Source organism: Triturus cristatus, chromosome 2_2 (assembly GCF_964204655.1).
Source record: "Triturus cristatus chromosome 2_2, aTriCri1.1, whole genome shotgun sequence".
Classification (NCBI taxonomy): domain Eukaryota; kingdom Metazoa; phylum Chordata; class Amphibia; order Caudata; family Salamandridae; genus Triturus; species Triturus cristatus.
Genome location: NC_140582.1, coordinates 1,257,608,824 through 1,257,628,442, shown reverse-complemented (window position 1 = coordinate 1,257,628,442; position 19,619 = coordinate 1,257,608,824).

The following is a 19,619-nucleotide window of genomic DNA, read 5'->3' as shown; positions in this document are numbered from 1 at the left end:
GTGGTGGGGCACATGCAGTGTGGGGGGCACCTGTCCTGCACCTGTAGTGTGGGGGGGCACCTGTCCTGCACCTGCAGTGTGGGGGGCACCTGTCCTGCACCTGCAGAGTGGGGGGGCACCTGTCCTGCACCTGCAGTGTGGGGGGCCACCTGCAGTGTGGCGGGGCACATGCAGTGTGGGGGGGCACATGCAGTGAGGGGGGCACCGGCAATGTGACGGGGCACATGCAGTGTGGGGTCACCGGTCCTGCACATGCAGTGTGGGGGGCACCTGTCCTGCACCTGCAGAGTGGGGGGGCACCTGCAGTGTGGTGGGGCACATGCAGTGTGGGGGGGCACCGGCAGTGTGACGGGGCACATGCAGTGTGGTGGGGCCACCTGCAGTGTGGCGGGGCACATGCAGTGTGGGGGGGCACTGGCAGTGTGACGGGGCACATGCAGTGTGGGGAAGCACATGCAGTGTGGGGGGGCACCGGCAGTGTGACAGGGCACATGCAGTGTGGTGGGGCACCTGTCCAGCACATGCTGTGTGGGGGGGACCGGTAGTATGGCGGGGCACATGCAGTGTGGGGGGGCACCGGCAGTGTGGCGGGGCACATGCAGTGTGGGGGGGCACCTGTCCTGCACCTGCAGAGTGGGGGCACCTGTCCTGCACCTGCAGTGGGGGGGGGTACTTGTCCTGCACCTGCAGTGTGGGGGGCACCTGCAGTGTGGCGGGGCACATGCAGTGTGGGGGGCACCTGTCCTGCACCTGTAGTGTGGGGGGGCACCTGTCCTGCACCTCCAGTGTGGGGGGCACCTGTCCTGCACCTGCAGAGTGGGGGGCACCAGTAGTGTGGCGGGGCACATGCAGTGTGGGGGGGCACCGGCAGTGTGGCGGGGCACATGCAGTGTGGGGGGCACCTGCGGATACAGGTCATGTGACTGCCTCATGGATGCATGGTATCAGGAAACCCCAGGGTCCTGCAGTGTATCATGAGATTCTCTTGGAACCACCTGTGAAACTTGTGGCTTGTAATGATCACGTTAAGAAAACTACGATGCAAAATGAACTGCACAGCCCTGTTTAAAATATCTATACACATATTTAGTGGAGATTTAGCCCTCACCCGCCGCTGGCCCCGGGCACGCTGCACCCTAGGACCCTGGCCGGACAGGCCGAAACTGGTCTGGGGATCCCTGTGTTCTATTCAGAGGGGCCCTGGACTGGCAGATCGGGCTGGGCTGTTCCAGCAGAACCACGACGGATGCGCTTATGGCTGTTTCCTGTCTGAGAGAGCAGGGTGGGCAAAAAAACAACGGATTGGAATGCGTCCCGAGCAATTAACAGTGGTGGGACTCATTGAAGGAGTTCACCCATCACTTTCTTGTCTACCCCGGAGAAGGGGCTGAGTCTCACGAGGCAGTAATGGACCGGTACAACGTGTTGCTGTGTCCTCTCTGCTCACAGCACACGAGTGGCCTCTCTGAACCTGAAACAGGGGGAACTTAACTCTGTTCGTTTACCACATAGGTCTTCAAACTGTGGGGCGTGCCCCCCTGGGGGGGGCGCAGCATCCCTTCAGGGGGGGCGCGCACTTCACCTTCTATTGTTGCTTTCAGGCGCCAGTCCTGTATCTCAGCCCGGGCGCTGCAGCTCCAGCTGCTGGGGGCTCGGCTGAGAGTGTCTGGAGTCACAGGTCTTTAAAGGCCAGAGGCGCAACGATTTCGGAGGTGGTGGGGAGTGGAAGGGGGGTTAATTCTTCCAGCAATAGGAAGAGGGGAGATGCAGGGGCTCTAAGAAGGGGGGGAAAAGACAAAGCCTCATTAACGCGTAAATGGTCTTTTAAAGACCTGTGAAGTACGGGTGCGGCTCGCAGCTCCAAAACTGTCTGTGTGTGTGTGTGCCCGGAAGCTGTCTCAGCTGGGGCTGACACACACTATGGGTGGGTTTGGGGTTAGGGGGATGAGGGGGGTGAGGGCGCTGAAGCCCTTTGAGCCCTATGGGCATTGCGCACCTGATGTGAAGGCAATTGTATCCCCAGGTCTTAGTCAGAAGCCCAGTGGTCCAAGTGGGCGGGAGCAGAAGGGCACAGCGTGCCCCTCTTGCTTCAATTCCTAGGATTCTGTTCGCCTACTTTTTTATTCTGAAAATGCGTCCCGGGACAAGAAATCACCATTGCCTTTAAATAAAGCTCAGCCTTTCCTGGCGTTCCAGGACGGGCGGCAGAGAAGTAACAGGACTCTGTCTTTTCCTTCTTGCTCGGAGAAGAAAAATACAGTGTCCACTTCTGCTCTGCCGCTTCAGCTGCCCCCCCCCCCACACTCTTTCATTCTTCCCTCTCTTTCTGTCTAGCAGATCTTCTCTTACTGAAAACGTGACTTCTAGATGGGGTTCTCACTCTCTTTCCTCACCTTTCTTTTATTTGCTCCCCTGTGAAATGTATCCAAAAAAGAAAATTATTTTTGCTGGATATGTCGTATTTTAATTCCAAAGTGCAGCATCTGGAATAAAAGGTTAAAAATATGAAAAATAACTAAATAAAGTAAGACAGAGTGGTAGCAAACTGGCCAGATTGATTTTATTCACACCCAAGCACATTAGCGCCACTTTTACAGAGTTTGCCACTGAAGCGCTATATTTGTTTTCTTGTCTTTGTTTTCCCTGGGCTTGCAACTAGTGCACCAATCCTGGAGGTACTGCAAAGTGCGGATTGGAAAACAAAATGTGTACTGCGGCTCTGCGTCCAGGGATGTGGTCTTTTTACCATACTGCTTACGTTTTGTAAGGATATAAGCAATGGACATTGAAATGGGTTCATTCAGGGCCCTGTAGTCTTGTCTTTAACTTTTGAGGCAAAAGAACTCACTGAATTCTGAATAGTGAGTGTAAACGCATTAAGGTAACCATGTTGTTCCTGCTTAAATTTCACATGGCTTGCTAAATTTTGCATTCCCTATGAGTGTTTGCTTTTTCCAGGATGTTGTTACTTTTTTTTGTAGGCCGCATATTGCTCTTGTCTATTGCGTCATTTAAATTGAGCCTCATCCAGGTGTTTATAGTTGGCAGCAATTGGGTTGTAGTTGAAGGCAGTGTGAGTTTTTCTCAGTGGGGCAGTATGGTGTTCAGTGGGGGAAAGGATGTGGCACTATGGCCAGAGCTGCTGAATTTGGAACTGGGGAACCAGGTTCAGCCTTAATACCCAGTCCACCAGACGACTCTCCAGAGGGAGCACATTCCCATGCTAGACCTTAGAAGGCTTCGCAAGACCTTAGAAGCGCTGATGTCTTAGCACCAGCAGGTGAACCCTAGCAGGGCAAGTGTGGGTTAACCTTCAAGGTTTGTCCACCACAATCCATACTGAAGTTCACCTCCAGTCTTGCAGACAGGCCTATGAAGCAGCACAGCCTAGAGACAACAGTGACTCTGTCACTGAGGTCACAGGACCCTTGAGAAGGGCCAGCTCTAGGGCGGTGCAACCGGTGTGACCGCACCAGGTTGTGACTTTGGGTGGAGGCATTATGTTTGCAAGTATGTTAAGGTTTTAAAAGTGCTTGCTGCCTCCTTCCTGGCCTCCAGCAATTTTCGGCAACAATAAAAATGTCATGATGACTCTGGTGTTTAATGTTCTAGAGAGAGATCAGAGTTTTGTCTAGTGGAAGTTTTGACTCATGGATAGGTAGCACAGAGGGTTAATGTGCCTGCTGCAAAGAACATGTACCATGCAGATCACAAAGTGCACATAATGTAAATAGGTCAGTGGGCTACTGCTTTTGTCAGAGAAATCCTTTTGTTGCTTGCAGTTTATAAGTTAAAATCCTAACATAGAACAGTGCGCTATTAACTGTCATCTAAGAGCTGCATACAAACTGCAAGATATAAATTAGAGCATTGTGTTTTTCCACCCAGTCTTTGGTTATCCCAATGTTGCAAAAAGTGTTCTGTTGGACAGAAATCAATTCTGATTATTAAAGAGAACCCCCAACCACGGTATTATGTTTTAAATTCTTAGCTTGTGTTTCTCCAGACCAATCACTATTAACCTATATGGCCTACTAGTATGGTTGTCATGTGACTCCTACAACTTGTAGTCCTTAGTCTTATGTAACATTTTCTATACAGTGATTTACACACATCTTGATTGTCTCTGAGTAATGTGTGGGATGTAAACTGCTCTGACACCCTACACTGGTATGAGCGGCGCTGTAAATCAAATTAAATGCATCAGAGAGAGTGTGGTTATGGAGACTTGAGGGGCACTGTTAAAGGGTGGTAGTGAGGGAATCCATGGCAGATGTGGTCATTAAGGGGGCAATTAAAAACATTAATGCACAGGGCACCACCAGTGCAAAAGCCAGCCCTGCCCTTGAGTCCAGTCTGCCTCACCCATAGTTATCTCCATTGGCCTTGTTTCAGAGGTAGTAGCTGCAACTCACCAGGGATTGGCAATGCAGGATTTGCACGCACACCAAACGTGGGGGCATATCAACAAGGGCTTTATCTCTGCTTTTTTGGCTTTAATAGCCAAAAAAGCAGAGATAAAACTAGCACCCTATCAACAACAGGGTGCTAACATGCAAATTGGCATGTTAGCACCCTTTTACTCTACGCTTCCCCTTGCATCTCTAATGAGATGCAAAGGAGGCGTTCCAGAGTAAAATAATAGGAGAAATGTCGCTAAGTGACATTTCTCCTATTATCAAGAATATCGCTAACCCTGTTAGAGACAAAAAAAGCAGCGCTAACCTCGGTTAACGCTGCTTTTTTACGTCTGGTATTTTTCTGACTTAGCCATGATATCCTATGGAAGGAGGATATCATGGCTAAGTTTGTCTGTCCCTATCAACAATCTAACGTGAGATTATCGCTGGGTTTCCAGCGATAATCTCACGTTAGCCACTTAGCGTGAGGATTTTTATCGCTATTGAGATAAGCGTTGCTAATAGCACGCTATCTCAGCGATAAAAATCCACGCTAGCCGGCGATAACTATCCTAGCGCTAAATGCGCTTAGCGATAATTATCGCCGGTTGTTGTTGATATGCCCCTAAGTTCACAAACTTCACAGTCTCTCTGCTTCATTCACAAGCACTTTTAAAATGTACTGCTTGCTGTGGGGCCACTGGAATTAATTATGCAGCAAAGTAGGACAAAATTATGCCACAGTGTTGACTAAATTATGCATTTAAAAAAAGGCTGCCACGTAATACAGTATATTTTCTGACACTTTATTATTTTGACATGTGTACACATGCTGACAGTCTTTGGAAAGATGTTGCCTTATTAGTACCAGTGTAACATACAAATGCAACAGTGAGAAAGATGATCAGTCAACCTTTGCAACAAGTAAATGGTCAGATCATGCAGCAGATCTTGCATTATGAGGCAAATATGGCAGAGCCATAATTATATAGAAAACATTTGCAAACAAGGATATTTTGCCCTTCATGTTTGAACTGATGTTGTGGAAAAAGGGAGAAGTACTGATGACAAACTCCATGGCTCGGCGACAAATGGCTTGGGCTTCCACATTTTCTCGTATTAGGGACATTCTGTGATTAGAAGCATATCCCACTTTGTGAATGTGTTTTAATGTCGATAACTCATTATAACCTTAAATAATCATGTGTATCCATTGGTTGATTAAACTGGGCAGTGAAATGCCAAACAAATATTAAAAATTGGGATGTTTGCGCATTCTGGCCACACCTCCGGCTCCGCCCACTATTTCAATCCTTGGGTTATTCTTGCCCTCTGATTCTCCGCCCACAGTTCCCCTACTTTTTTCCCCCCACTTCGACCACTGCAGAAGCCCCTTTATGGGCGGCACCCCTTCTCTGGTCAAAATACACCACTGGGCCCAGCAGCTACCTCATCCCTCTGGTCTTCACAACTGCTACTTGTCAACAGAGTATGCCTTTGTTCCGTATTTCTCTTAACTCTGATCCACACTTTGGGGACCCGCCTGCACCCACAGGGTGTGTCCGAACTGCGACCCTTTGCAGGTCAAAACTGGTCAGACAGGAGGACCTGTATGTTTTTTAAGGCCTTTGACATGGCTGCCGCCACCGATTCAGGTACTGTCAATTCACACATGATAAAATCTGTGTCCATAACATATCTTACTGTGGTGTCCTACCTCACGTACCCATGCTCTTCAGCCGTGTCTGTGTGGAGGTGAGTGTTGAAACATTGCAGGAGGGCAGAGATTGAAATGGGACAGCTCACAGGGGAGACTGCCCACTGGAACTCTCCTCGATCCATGTGACATCTAAATCCGGAGGCGTGGCCTTCTGCTGCAACATGTGCTGAAGCGATCAGTGTTAGGGTCAGCCCTGGCTGGGAGTCTTTGCCCCCCCACCCCCTCGAAGTTCAGGTCTAGTTGCGCCCCATGTTGCTTTCCATGTCGGAAGCACGTTTCACTGCAAGGAGTTTACAAAGGCTGTAACCTTCCTGAAGATTTCATTCTCTGGCAGGTAAGAGTGAAGAGCTTTTTGTATTATTTTTTTAAAGCCTCGCTCCGTTCCCCTTCGTCCCAATACTAGTGGGAACGTTGGATGTTTCAAGGAGGAGCGGATTTGGCATTAATGCCATAGGTGCTGACTTTGGTTCTGGGGACCTGGGTTTGAGTCCTGTTATCGGCTCAACATCTTGTGATCCTGGGTAAAATCACCTAATTTACCAGTGACTTATGAAAAATGAATTTGACCTTGATTAAAGTCATTGGTGCTTGTTTAACATGTTCCAATCCCTAGAGCGGAGTCCACAAGCCGACTATAACAAATATTGTCAAGTATGCCTACCATCTGTCCTCGCTTCTTTCATAAACCAAATTTAAATGTTTTCTTGTGCAGTTATTTCTGAAGCTTTGTAAGGCGATCTTCTTTATAAGCCAACTATGCGAACAAATTGACTCTTGATGCTGCTAGAGAATAAAGATGTATATATCCTTTTGAATCACTTATATCACATGTGTATGATGCAAATGTCCCCTAGGCCTTCTTGGAAAACTGTGGCTGGCCTCCTACTGACATGGTAACACCTGGCCATACTCCACATAATCATGGATTTTTTAATTGTGTCAGAAAGCATGCTTTGTGGAACTTCTGTTTCTGATATCTTGTATAGGGGCAAGGATGTGGCGCAACAGCCAGAGCTGAAGACGGTGGAGTTGGGGAGCCAGGTTCAATTCTTAATGTCTGCTCAACATCCTGTGATTCTGGGCAAATCACTAAATCTCCCTGTGCTTACAAAAAATGAGTGTGTGCTTGTGTAATGTAAAAGATGCTCCTGCAAAGCGCTCCAATACCTTTGGGTCATGTTCACGCTATATAAAACTGAAACAAATATATTCCAACATTTTGTGAGCACTCCCGTTTCCAGGCACGGCTCAAGACTGGAAGTGGAGCACAACCTAAGGATGGCAGAAGCAAGAATCCATCCACACATTGTCTCTGTGGAGAAAAACATGCACTCCCACACCTGAGTTTTGGGAGTGTTTTTGCTAATCTATCCTAAATTTTGTGTTTTATGTGAAAAATAAAGCACCAATGACATTTTTTGTGCAAATTGTTTTCTTTTTATTTGAACTTTAGAATAAGCACATGTACTACAAAAACTTCAGTTTACTAAACACTCTTACTTTATTTAATATTATTTGCCCTATAGGACCTGGGCTCTGCAGGAGGGAATGGCCATCAATGATGCAGAGTGCCAGCTTCCAGAACTTTTTTATCAGGTGGTGGTGGGGGGGCTCGACGTGTAAAAAGGTTTAGATGGGGGGCTCGGCCAACAAAAGTTTGAAGACCTCTGGTTTACCGGATTACACCAGGACACCGCCAAACCTCACAAAGTGTGTACAAAAGGCATCAAAATATGAATCACAAATCGAAGCGTCTAACAAAAACAGGTTCACATTCTTCAGAGGTTTAGCTGTGGTCAGCAGGGCTGGTGCTTTCCAGGTGCACTGCTGTCATTGAAGCGAGAGCACTGGAGCACCATTCTCTTCAAAGAAAAGTCACAGTGGGCTCTTGAGACCCGGACGACTAGTGAGGCATGCCCTGAATGTCGCCAGCAGTGAACGGGGACTACTCACGAGCGCTAGCACGAGCAGAACCGCCCAATAAACGCCAGAGCCCCACCTCCAGAGGGGTGTGGAGTTGGTTGTGAATGTTATATTTTTCCTTTGGGGGCTTAGTGGAAGAAAAAAAAGACTTCTGTTTTTTCACAAAAATAAGCATTTGTCTGGACAATGATTTTTTTGCTACTGCTGCGCACATGTTGAGTTGTGAGCCAGTGTTCACTAATCTGTATCACCCTCACCCGAGGGAGCCTGGGACTGCTCGACCACACATTGAGAGTCAAGTCAAGGAGTCATACTTGGTCCGGGTGCTCAAAGTCCATAGAAGCTCAGGCCCTGGACATCAGGAGTAGAAGGCCTCAGCTCCACGGTGGGCCCGTAGCACCCCGGTGCCCTGTGGCCCTCTGAAAGGAGGCGTTGATACTATGTGTGCATGTCTTTCATTTCTACTCTCTTGACTTCCTTTAGGCCTCTCTCCGAAGAGCAGTTTGATGTTCTACTTTGCAGCACACAGAGGTTCTTTCCAGGATCCATATTGTCTGTATTTTGATCAGGACTTTAATATTTCACCTGAGCCCTATCAGATCAATTTGCAGCATGTCTCACTGTAACCCCAGATTGTTCCTCCTAACAGATCTTGAGGGGAAACTTTGAGGGTTGAACCAATAATCTTGGTTACACTCTGCACAGAGTGGGCGTGACTCACTGGGTATGTCGCAGGCTCGGCCGCAGGCTCGGCCGCAGGCCAATGGCCAGTTCCATCCTCGCCAGGGGAGTCGTGGTTCAGCTTTTGATCACATGTGTTTGTTTACTGCTGGTGGAGGGTTGGCAGCTTCTGTTCCCATACTTGAATACACTCTCTGCATTCAGAGATGATGTTCAGTGGCAGACCCTCATCACCTGGGCTTTGTACCTCATTCTCTGACTACACAAGGCATAAAATCCAAAGGCCAAAAACCCCCACCTCAAGCTTCTCACAGTATTGATCATTTCTAACTCTCACACATTTGTCAAATACCTGCCCAGAAATCAGTTTATGTTAATCAATATTCTATTTACACAATCGGACTCAATATTAATAATAGGCCTGGGCGGTAAATTCCGTTCCGTTCGCGGAATTTGCGGAATTTGGGTAATTTCGCGTTCCGCGGAGAACGCGAAATTGGCCAAAAACTGCATTCCGCGACTTCGCGAAATTTTTTGCTTGTTCGCGTTCTCAATATGCGTGTTCGCGAGATATTTCACCCCGAGCACGCAAACAGCGATCGCGAACAGGAAAAAAGTATCGCGAACAAGCAATTCCGCGTGTTCGCGGAATTTCCGCGTGTTCGCGGAGATTTTTTACCGTTTCGCGGAGATTTTTTGCCGTTTCGCGGAGATTTGCGTAACGCGATTACGCAAATTCCGCCCACCCCTAATTAATAACTCCATAAATATGCTGCCAAACCTACCGTACTCTGCCAGTCTTGCCAACAGTTACCTAGCCGTCATCTCTGAAAACGACTCAAATCTGCTGTTCCTTCGAACTTCCAACCTCAGCACGGATCAGCACTCACCACCCATCACAAGCCTTTGCTTCCTGGGGCAAGTCCTCCTGAGCACAAAAACGGCATGGGAGCCTTCAAGAGTGCATTGATCCCCCCTCCCCATTCAAGTCTGGGAGTCATGCCTGCTGTTTTACAGAGACTGGCACCACCCAGACAGTAGATACATGCTCTCTGATACCCACCTCTTATTTTAAAGTCTCCATCACACATGGATTGCTCAGTTTCCGTCTTAAATGTATCCTCCTGTTTCCTGTCTATTCAATGTAAATTCAGTTTGTAAAAATCTCTACTTTTGCAGGCGGGATCCACATAGAATTATTGGCGGTCCCAAGAAGTACAACATGAGCAGTAGCCGCTGGGAGGACTATTCACCAGAAACTGTCTACCGCCAACGACATCCTTAAAGTTAGGTCCTGACGAGGCATCGTTCAGCTCACACCAACAAGAACAGAGTTTGTCTTCATGAATAGACAAACACGCGAGTCTCACCCACTTGTGGTCAACAATGTCCATTTAGGTAACATTTAGCTGTCTGGTGCATTGACCTGTTTATAACTCAAGAAATTTATCAAGAGAAACCACAAAACAGAAGAGTTTTGGATGACAAAACCAAACACAATCAGGCCACTCTTCAGTCTTCAGAACTTCCGGGTGCATATCACTTCGAGGGAATACTGCCCTGGCCTGCGTCAAGGAAGGTTTTAACTGCTTGCACAAGGCACTGATCTAGACAGCACGCCCTGTTACAGCTCCTCAGAGAGGAGAATAAAACTTGTTCCTGCACTGACGACAGCGCATTTGGGAAAGGGGAACTCGCTGTTTGATGCAGCCATGCATTTAGGAAAGGTGAACTCGCTGTTTGATCCAGCCATGCATTTAGGAAAGGTGGACTTGCTGTTTGATGCAGCCGTGTATTTGAGAATGGAGGACTCGCTGTTTGATGCAGCCGCGCATTTGTGAAACGTGGACTCGCTATTTGATGCAGCCACGCATTTAGGAAAGGTGGACTGGCTGTTTGATCCAGCCATGCATTTAGGAAAGGTGGACTTGCTGTTTGATGCAGCCACGCATTTAGGAAAGGTGGACTCGCTGTTTAACCCAGCCATGCATTTAGGAAAGGTGGACTTGCTGTTTGATGCAGCCACGCATTTAGGAAAGGTGGACTCGCTGTTTGATCCAGCCATGCATTTAGGAAAGGTGGACTTGCTGTTTGATGCAGCCGCGCATTTGTGAAACGTGGACTCGCTATTTGATGCAGCCATGCATTTAGGAAATGTGGGCTCGCTGTTTGATGCAGCCATGCATTTAGGAAAGATGGACTCACTGTTCGATGCAGCCACACATTTAGGAAAGGTGGACTCGCTGTTTGATGCAGCCATGTATTTGAGAATGGAGGACTCGCTGTTTGATGCAGCCGTGCATTTGTGAAACGTGGACTCGCTATTTGATGCAGCCACGCATTTAGGAAAGGTGGACTTGCTGTTTGATCCAGCCATACATTTAGGAAAGGTGGACTTGCTGTTTGATGCAGCCACGCATTTAGGAAAGGTGGACTCGCTGTTTGATCCAGCCATGCATTTAGGAAAGGTGGACTTGCTGTTTGATGCAGCCGCGCATTTGTGAAACGTGGACTCGCTATTTGATGCAGCCACGCATTTAGGAAAGGTGGAGGTGCTCTTTGACACAGCCACACATTTAGGAAAGGTGGCCTCACTGTTCGATGCAGCCACGCATTTAGGAAAGGTGGACTTGCTGTTTGATGCAGCCTTGCATTTGGGAAAGGTGGACTCACTGTTTGATGCAGTCATGCTTTCAGGAAAGGTGGACTCACTGTTTGATGTAGCCAGGCATTTTGAATGGTGAACTCGTGGTTTGATGCAGCCATGCATTTGGGAAAGGTGGACTCGCTGTTTGATGCAGCCACAAATTTGGGAAAGGTGGACACGCTGTTTGATGCAGCCGCTCATTTGGGAAAGGTAAACTTGCTGTTTGATGCAGCCACGCATTTAGGATAGGTGACCTCGCTGTTTGATGCAGCTATGCATTTAGGTGGACTCGCTGTTTGATGCAGCCGCGCATTTTGGAAAGGTGGGCCCGCTGTTTCATGCAGTCACACATTTAGGAAAGGTGGACTCATTGTTTGATGCAGCCGCGCATTTGGGAAAGGTGGACTTGCTGTTCCATGCAGCTGCCAATTTAGGTAAAGGTGGACTCGCTATTTGGTGCAGCCACGCATTTAGGAAAGGTGGACTCGCTGTTTGATGTAGCTGCGCATTTAGGAAAGGTGGACTTGTTGTTTGATTTAGCTGCGCAATTAGGAAAGGTGGACTTGCTGTTTGATGCAGCCACGCATTTGGAAAAGGTAGACTCGCTGTTTGATGCAGCCACACATTTCAGAAAGGTGGACTCCCTGTTTGATGCAGCCATGCATTTGGGAAAGGTGGACTCACTGTTTGATGCAGCCATGCATTTAGAAAAAGTGGACTCGTTGTTTGATGTAGCCACTTATTTAGGAAATGGAGACTCGCTGTTTGATGCAGCCGCGCATTTAGGAAAGGTGGACTCGCTGTTTGATGTAGCCACGCATTATGAAAGGTGGACTCACAGTTTGATGTAGCCACGCATTTGGGAAAGGTGAACTCACTGTTTGATGCAGCCGCGCAATTAGGAAAGGTGGACGTGCTGTTTGATGTAGCTGCGGATTAAGGAAAGGTGGACTCGCTGTTTGTTGTAACCACGCATTATGAAAGGTGGACTCGCGGTTTGATGCATCCGTGCATTTGGGAAAGGTGGACTCGCTGTTTGATGCAGTCCGCATTTAGGAATGGTGGACTCGCGGTTTGATGCAGCCGGGCATTTGGGAAAGGTGGACTCGCTGTTTGATGCAGCCGCGCATTGGGGAAAGGTGAACTCGCTGTTTGATGCATCTGCACATTTGGGAAAGGTGAACTCGCTGTTTGATGCAGCCATGCATTTAGGATAGGTGGACTCGCTGTTTGATGCAGCTATGCATTTAGGTGGACTCGCTGTTTGATGCAGCCGCACATTTGGGAAAGGTGGGCTCGCTGTTTGATGCAGCCACGCATTTAGGAAAGGTGGAGTCGCTGTTTAACCCAGCCATGCATTTAGGAAAGGTGGACTTGCTGTTTGATGCAGCCACGCATTTAGAAAAGGTGGACTCGCTGTTTAACCCAGCCATGCATTTAGGAAAGGTGGACTTGCTGTTTGATGCAGCCACGCATTTAGAAAAGGTGGACTCGCTGTTTGATCCAGCCATGCATTTAGGAAAGGTGGACTCGCTATTTGATGCAGCCATGCATTTAGGAAAGGTGGACTCGCTGTTTGATGCAGCCATGCATTTAGGAAAGATGGACTCACTGTTTGATGCGGCCACGCATTTAGGAAAGGTGGACTTGCTGTTTGATCCAGCCATGCATTTAGGAAAGGTGGACTTGCTGTTTGATGCAGCCGCGCATTTGTGAAACGTGGACTCACTATTTGATGCAGCCACGCATTTAGGAAAGGTGGACGTGCTCTTTGACACAGCCACACATTTAGGAAAGGTGGACTCACTGTTCGATGCAGCCACGCATTTAGGAAAGGTGGACTTGCTGTTTGATGCAGCCTTGCAATTGGGAAAGGTGGACTCGCTGTTTGATGCAGTCATGCTTTCAGGAAAGGTGGACTCACTGTTTGATGTAGCCAGGCATTTTGAATGGTGGACTCGTGGTTTGATGCAGCCATGCATTTGGGAAAGGCGGACTCGCTGTTTGATGCAGCCACAAATTAGGGAAAGGTGGACACGCTGTTTGATGCAACCGCTCATTTGGGAAAGGTGAACTTGCTGTTTGATGCAGCCACGCATTTAGGATAGGTGAACTCGCTGTTTGATGCAGCTATGCATTTAGGTGGACTCGCTGTTTGATGCAGCCACGCATTTTGGAAAGGTGGGCCCGCTGTTTGATGCAGTCACACATTTAGGAAAGGTGGACTCATTGTTTGATGCAGCCGCGCATTTGGGAAAGGTGGACTTGCTGTTCCATGCAGCTGCCAATTTAGGTAAAGGTGGATTTGCTATTTGGTGCAGCCACGCATTTAGGAAAGGTGGACTCGCTGTTTGATGTAGCTGCGCATTTAGGAAAGGTGGACTTGTTGTTTGATTTAGCTGCGCAATTAAGAAAGGTGGACTCGCTGTTTGATGCAGCCACGCATTTGGAAAAGGTAGACTCGCTGTTTGATGCAGCTGCGCATTTTGGAAAGGTGTATTTGCTGTTTGATCCAGCCACACATTTGGGAAAAGTGGACTCGCTGTTTAATGCAGCCATGCATTTTGGAAAGGTGGACTCACTGTTTGATGCAGCCATGCATTTAGAAAAAGTGGACTCGTTGTTTGATGTAGCCACTTATTTAGGAAATGGAGACTCGCTGTTTGATGCAGCCGCGCATTTAGGAAAGGTGGACTCGCTGTTTGATGTAGCCACGCATTTGGGAAAGGTGAACTCACCATTTGATGCAGCCGCGCAATTAGGAAAGGTGGACGTGCTGTATGATGTAGCTGCGGATTAAGGAAAGGTGGACTCGCTGTTTGTTGTAGCCACGCATTATGAAAGGTGGAGTCGCGGTTTGATGCATCCGTGCATTTGGGAAAGGTGGACTCGCTGTTTGATGCAGTCCGCATTTAGGAATGGTGGACTCGCGGTTTGATGCAGCCGGGCATTTGGGAAAGGTGGACTCGCTGTTTGATGCAGCCGCACATTGGGGAAAGGTGAACTCGCTGTTTGATGCATCTGCACATTTGGGAAAGGTGAACTCGCTGTTTGATGCAGCCATGCATTTAGGATAGGTGGACTCGCTGTTTGATGCAGCTATGCATTTAGGTGGACTCGCTGTTTGATGCAGCCGCACATTTGGGAAAGGTGGGCTCGCTGTTTGATGCAGCCACGCATTTAGGAAAGGTGGACTCGCTGTTTAACCCAGCCATGCATTTAGGAAAGGTGGACTTGCTGTTTGATGCAGCCACGCATTTAGGAAAGGTCGACTCGCTGTTTGATCCAGCCATGCATTTAGGAAAGGTGGACTTGCTGTTTGATGCAGCTGCGCATTTGTGAAACGTGGACTCGCTATTTGATGCAGCCATGCATTTAGGAAAGGTGGGCTCGCTGTTTGATGCAGCCATGCATTTAGGAAAGATGGACTCACTGTTCGATGCAGCCACGCATTTAGGAAAGGTGAACTCGCTGTTTGATCCAGCCATGCATTTAGGAAAGGTGGACTTGCTGTTTGATGCAGCCGCGCATTTGTGAAACGTGGACTCGCTATTTGATGCAGCCATGCATTTAGGAAAGGTGGACGTGCTCTTTGACACAGCCACACATTTAGGAAAGGTGGACTCACTGTTCGATGCAGCCACGCATTTAGGAAAGGTGGACTTGCTGTTTGATGCAGCCTTGCAATTGGGAAAGGTGGACTCGCTGTTTGATGCAGTCATGCTTTCAGGAAAGGTGGACTCACTGTTTGATGTAGCCAGGCATTTTGAATGGTGGACTCATGGTTTGATGCAGCCATGCATTTGGGAAAGGTGGACTCGCTGTTTGATGCAGCCACAAATTTTGGAAAGGTGGACACGCTGTTTGATGCAACGCTCATTTGGCAAAGGTGAACTTGCTGTTTGATGCAGCCACGCATTTAGGATAGGTGAACTCGCTGTTTGATGCAGCTATGCATTTAGGTGGACTCGCTGTTTGATGCAGCCGCGCATTTTGGAAAGGTGGGCCCGCTGTTTGATGCAGTCACACATTTAGGAAAGGTGGACTCATTGTTTGATGCAGCCGCGCATTTGGGAAAGGTGGACTTGCTGTTCCATGCAGCTGCCAATTTAGGTAAAGGTGGACTCGCTATTTGGTGCAGCCACGCATTTAGGAAAGGTGGACTCGCTGTTTGATATAGCTGCGCACTTAGGAAAGGTGGACTTGTTGTTTGATTTAGCTGCGCAATTAGGAAAGGTGGACTCGCTGTTTGATGCAGCCACGCATTTGGAAAAGGTAGACTCGCTGTTTGATGCAGCTGCGCATTTTGGGAAGGTGTATTTGCTGTTTGATCCAGCCACACATTTGGGAAAAGAGGACTCGCTGTTTGATGCAGCCACACATTTCAGAAAGGTGGACTCCCTGTTTGATGCAGCCATGCATTTGGGAAAGGTGGACTCACTGTTTGATGCAGCCATGCATTTAGAAAAAGTGGACTCGTTGTTTGATGTAGCCACTTATTTAGGAAATGGAGACTCGCTGTTTGATGCAGCCGCGCATTTAGGAAAGGTGGACTCGCTGTTTGATGTAGCCACGCATTATGAAAGGTGGACTCACAGTTTGATGTAGCCACGCATTTGGGAAAGGTGAACTCACTGTTTGATGCAGCCGCGCAATTAGGAAAGGTGGACGTGCTGTTTGATGTAGCTGCAGATTAAGGAAAGGTGGACTCGCTGTTTGTTGTAGCCACGCATTATGAAAGGTGGACTCGCGGTTTGATTCATCCGTGCATTTGGGAAAGGTGGACTCGCTGTTTGATGCAGTCCGCATTTAGGAATGGTGGACTCGCGGTTTGATGCAGCCGCGCATTTGGGAAAGGTGGACTCGCTGTTTGATGCAGCCGCGCATTGGGGAAAGGTGAACTCGCTGTTTGATGCATCTGCACATTTGGGAAAGGTGAACTCGCTGTTTGATGCAGCCATGCATTTAGGATAGGTGGACTCGCTGTTTGATGCAGCTATGCATTTAGGTGGACTCGCTGTTTGATGCAGCCGCACATTTGGGAAAGGTGGGCTCGCTGTTTGATGCAGCCACACATTTAGGAAAGGTGGACTCGTTGTTGGATGCAGCCGCGCATTTGGGAAAGGTGGACTTGCTGTTCCATGCAGCTGCCAATTTGGGTAAAGGTGGACTCGCTATTTGGTGCAGCCACGCATTTAGAAAAGGTGAACTCGCTGTTTGATGTAGCTGCGCATTTAGGAAAGGTGGACTCGTTGTTTGATGTAGCTGCGCAATTAGGAAAGGTGGACGTGCTGTTTGATGTAGCTGCGGATTAAGGAAAGGTGGACTCGCTGTTTGTTGTAGCCACGCATTATGAAAGGTGGACTCGCGGTTTGATGCATCCGCGCATTTGGGAAAGGTGAACTCGCTGTTTGATGCAGTCCGCATTTAGGAACGGTGGATTCGCGGTTTGATGCAGCCGCGCATTTGGGAAAGGTGGACTCGCTGTTTGATGCAGCCATGGATTGAGGAAAGGTGAACTCGCTGTTTGATGCATCCGCACATTTGGGAAAGGTGGGCTCGCTGTTTGATGCAGCCACACATTTAGGAAAGGTGGACTTGTTGTTTGATGCAGCCGCGCATTTGGGAAAGGTGGACTTGCTGTTCCATGCAGCTGCCAATTTGGGTAAAGGCGGACTCGCAATTTGGTGCATCCACGCATTTAGGAAAGGTGGACTCGCTGTTTGATGCAGCCACACATTTAGGAAAGGTGGGCTCGCTGTTTGATGCAGCCGCGCATTTGGGAAAGGCGGACTTGCTGTTCCATGGAGCTGCCAATTTGGGTAAAGGTGGACTCGCTATTTGGTGCAGCCACGCATTTAGAAAAGGTGGACTCGCTGTTTGATGTAGCTGCACATTTAGGAAAGGTGGACTCGTTGTTTGATGTAGCTGCGTAATTAGGAATGGTGGACTCCCTGTTTGGTGCAGCCATGTATTTGGGAAAGGTGGACTCACTGTTTGATGCAGCCGCGCATTTAGAAAAAGTGGAGCAGTTGTTTGATCTAGCCACTTTTTTAGGAAATGTGGACTCGCTGTTTGATGCAGCCACGCATTTAGGAAAGGTGGACTCTCTGTTTGATGTAGCCACGCATTATGAAAGGTGGACTCACAGTTTAATGTAGCCACGCATTTGGGAAAGGTGAACTCACTGTTTGATGCAGCCACGCATTATGAAAGGTGGACTCACAGTTTGATGTAGCCACGCATTTGGGAAAGGTGAGCTCACTGTTTGATGCAGCCGCGCATTATGAAAGGTGGACTCACAGTTTGATGTAGCCATGCATTTGGGAAAGGTGAACTCACTGTTTGATGCAGCCACGCATTATGAAAGGTGGACTCACAGTTTGATGTAGCCACGCATTTGGGAAAGGTGAACTCACTGTTTGATGCAGCCGCGCATTTAGGAAAGGTGGACGTGCTGTTTTATGTAGCTGTGGATTTAGTAAAGGTGGACTCGCTGTTTGTTGTAGCCACGCATTATGAAAGGTGGACTCGCGGTTTGATGCAGCCGCGCATTTGGGAAAGGTGGACTCGCTGTTTGATGCAGCCGCGCTTTGAAAAAGAGGGATTTGCTGTTTGGTGCAGCAGCGCATTTGGGAAAGTTGAATTTGCTGACAAAGCTTCCTCAAGATTGGAGAAATGTGGTTGAATCTTGTTTTCACTACAACGACGCGAGCTGTGGAGTGGAGCTTAGGTTGCTCTTTCAATGCTGTGTCTTCTTCTAAAGCCTGACTGAGATGACGCTAGTGGTGCATTTCCACTTAAGTAATTGTTCGGTTGGATGCACATGCATTGCTCGATGGATTTTCCCAGCCAAAGGACATTAGTTATCGGTCTGAAATTGTCCAGAATGTCTGGGTCAGCATTAGGTTTCTTTAGAATAGGTGAGACATCGCCCAATCTGCACTTGCTGGGAGTTGTTCCTTATTTATTTGTATTTATTAAATTTATATGGCGCACAGCTGCCCGGAGGTTTCCCGGCGCCTGTGAACACAATGGACAAGAGGTCAGAACGAGACGCTAGGAAAAGAATTAAAGGTACTACTGATTAAAAATCCAGGTTTAAGGCCTTTACAAAATTTAAGGTAGTGTTGTTTGACACGTAAGTGAGTTGGAAGAGAGTTCCAGAGGGAGGGGGCCAGGTAGGCAAAGGATCGACCTCCCATTCTGGCTCAATTGATCCTAGGAACTTGGAATTTGTATTGATTAGAGGATCTTAGTAGGCGAGGGGGTTGATAGTGGTGTACCAAAGCACAAAGATAGTGGGGGGCTAAGCCAGAATTTATTTTATGCATGTAACAGAGGGCTTTAAATTTGGCACGACTGTCGATTCTCAGCCTATGAAGTTCACAAAGTGAGGCTGAGATGGAAGTCCTTTTGGGTAGTTTGCAAAGCAGTCTAGCTGCGGAGTTCTGGACCACCTGCAGCCTGCGGAGCACTTCCTTGCTTGCCCCCAGATAAAGTACATTGCCGTAATCTAATCTCGAAGCTACCAGGGCCTGGATGACAGTTTTTTGCGTAGATGGAGGAAGCATCCAGAGAATTTTCTTAAGCCACTTGAGAATGGCAAAGCAGGTGGAGGCAACTTTAACCACTTGTTGCTTCATCGACAATTGGTCGTCGATGATGGCGCCAAGGTTACGAGCCGATTGAGATGGGAGGTGGGGATAACCCATTTGTGGTTGCCAGTGGTGGGGGCCCCAGAGAGTTCTAATATTACCGAAGATGAGGAGTTCGGTTTTCCCACCATTTAGTTTTAATTTGCTATCATGCATCCAATCAGCAATCTTTATTAGTCCCGGCTGGAGAGCTGATGTCTTTGAGGTTTCCTTGGAGGAGAGCGAGATGATGAGCTGTGTGTCATCTGCATAAGAGTATATTTTTAGCCCTGCTTGCTCGGCTATCGTAGCCAGGGGGCTAACATAGATGTTGAAGAGCAATGGACTAAGTATGGAGCCTTGAGGGACTCCATACTGGGATATATGAGTCTTGGAGTGAGCAATAGTGGAGAAGACCTGAAAGATCCTATTTGATAGAAAGCTGGACAACCATTTGAGTGCCATGCCAGTCACACCACTGGATTGAAGAATTTTTAAGAGAGAAGTGTGAGAAACAGTGTTGAACGCGGCACTTAAATCCAATAAGTGCCACTGTCTCTCCTTTGTCGACCTGTTGGCAAATGTTTTCGGTGACCCCCAGAAGTGTTGAT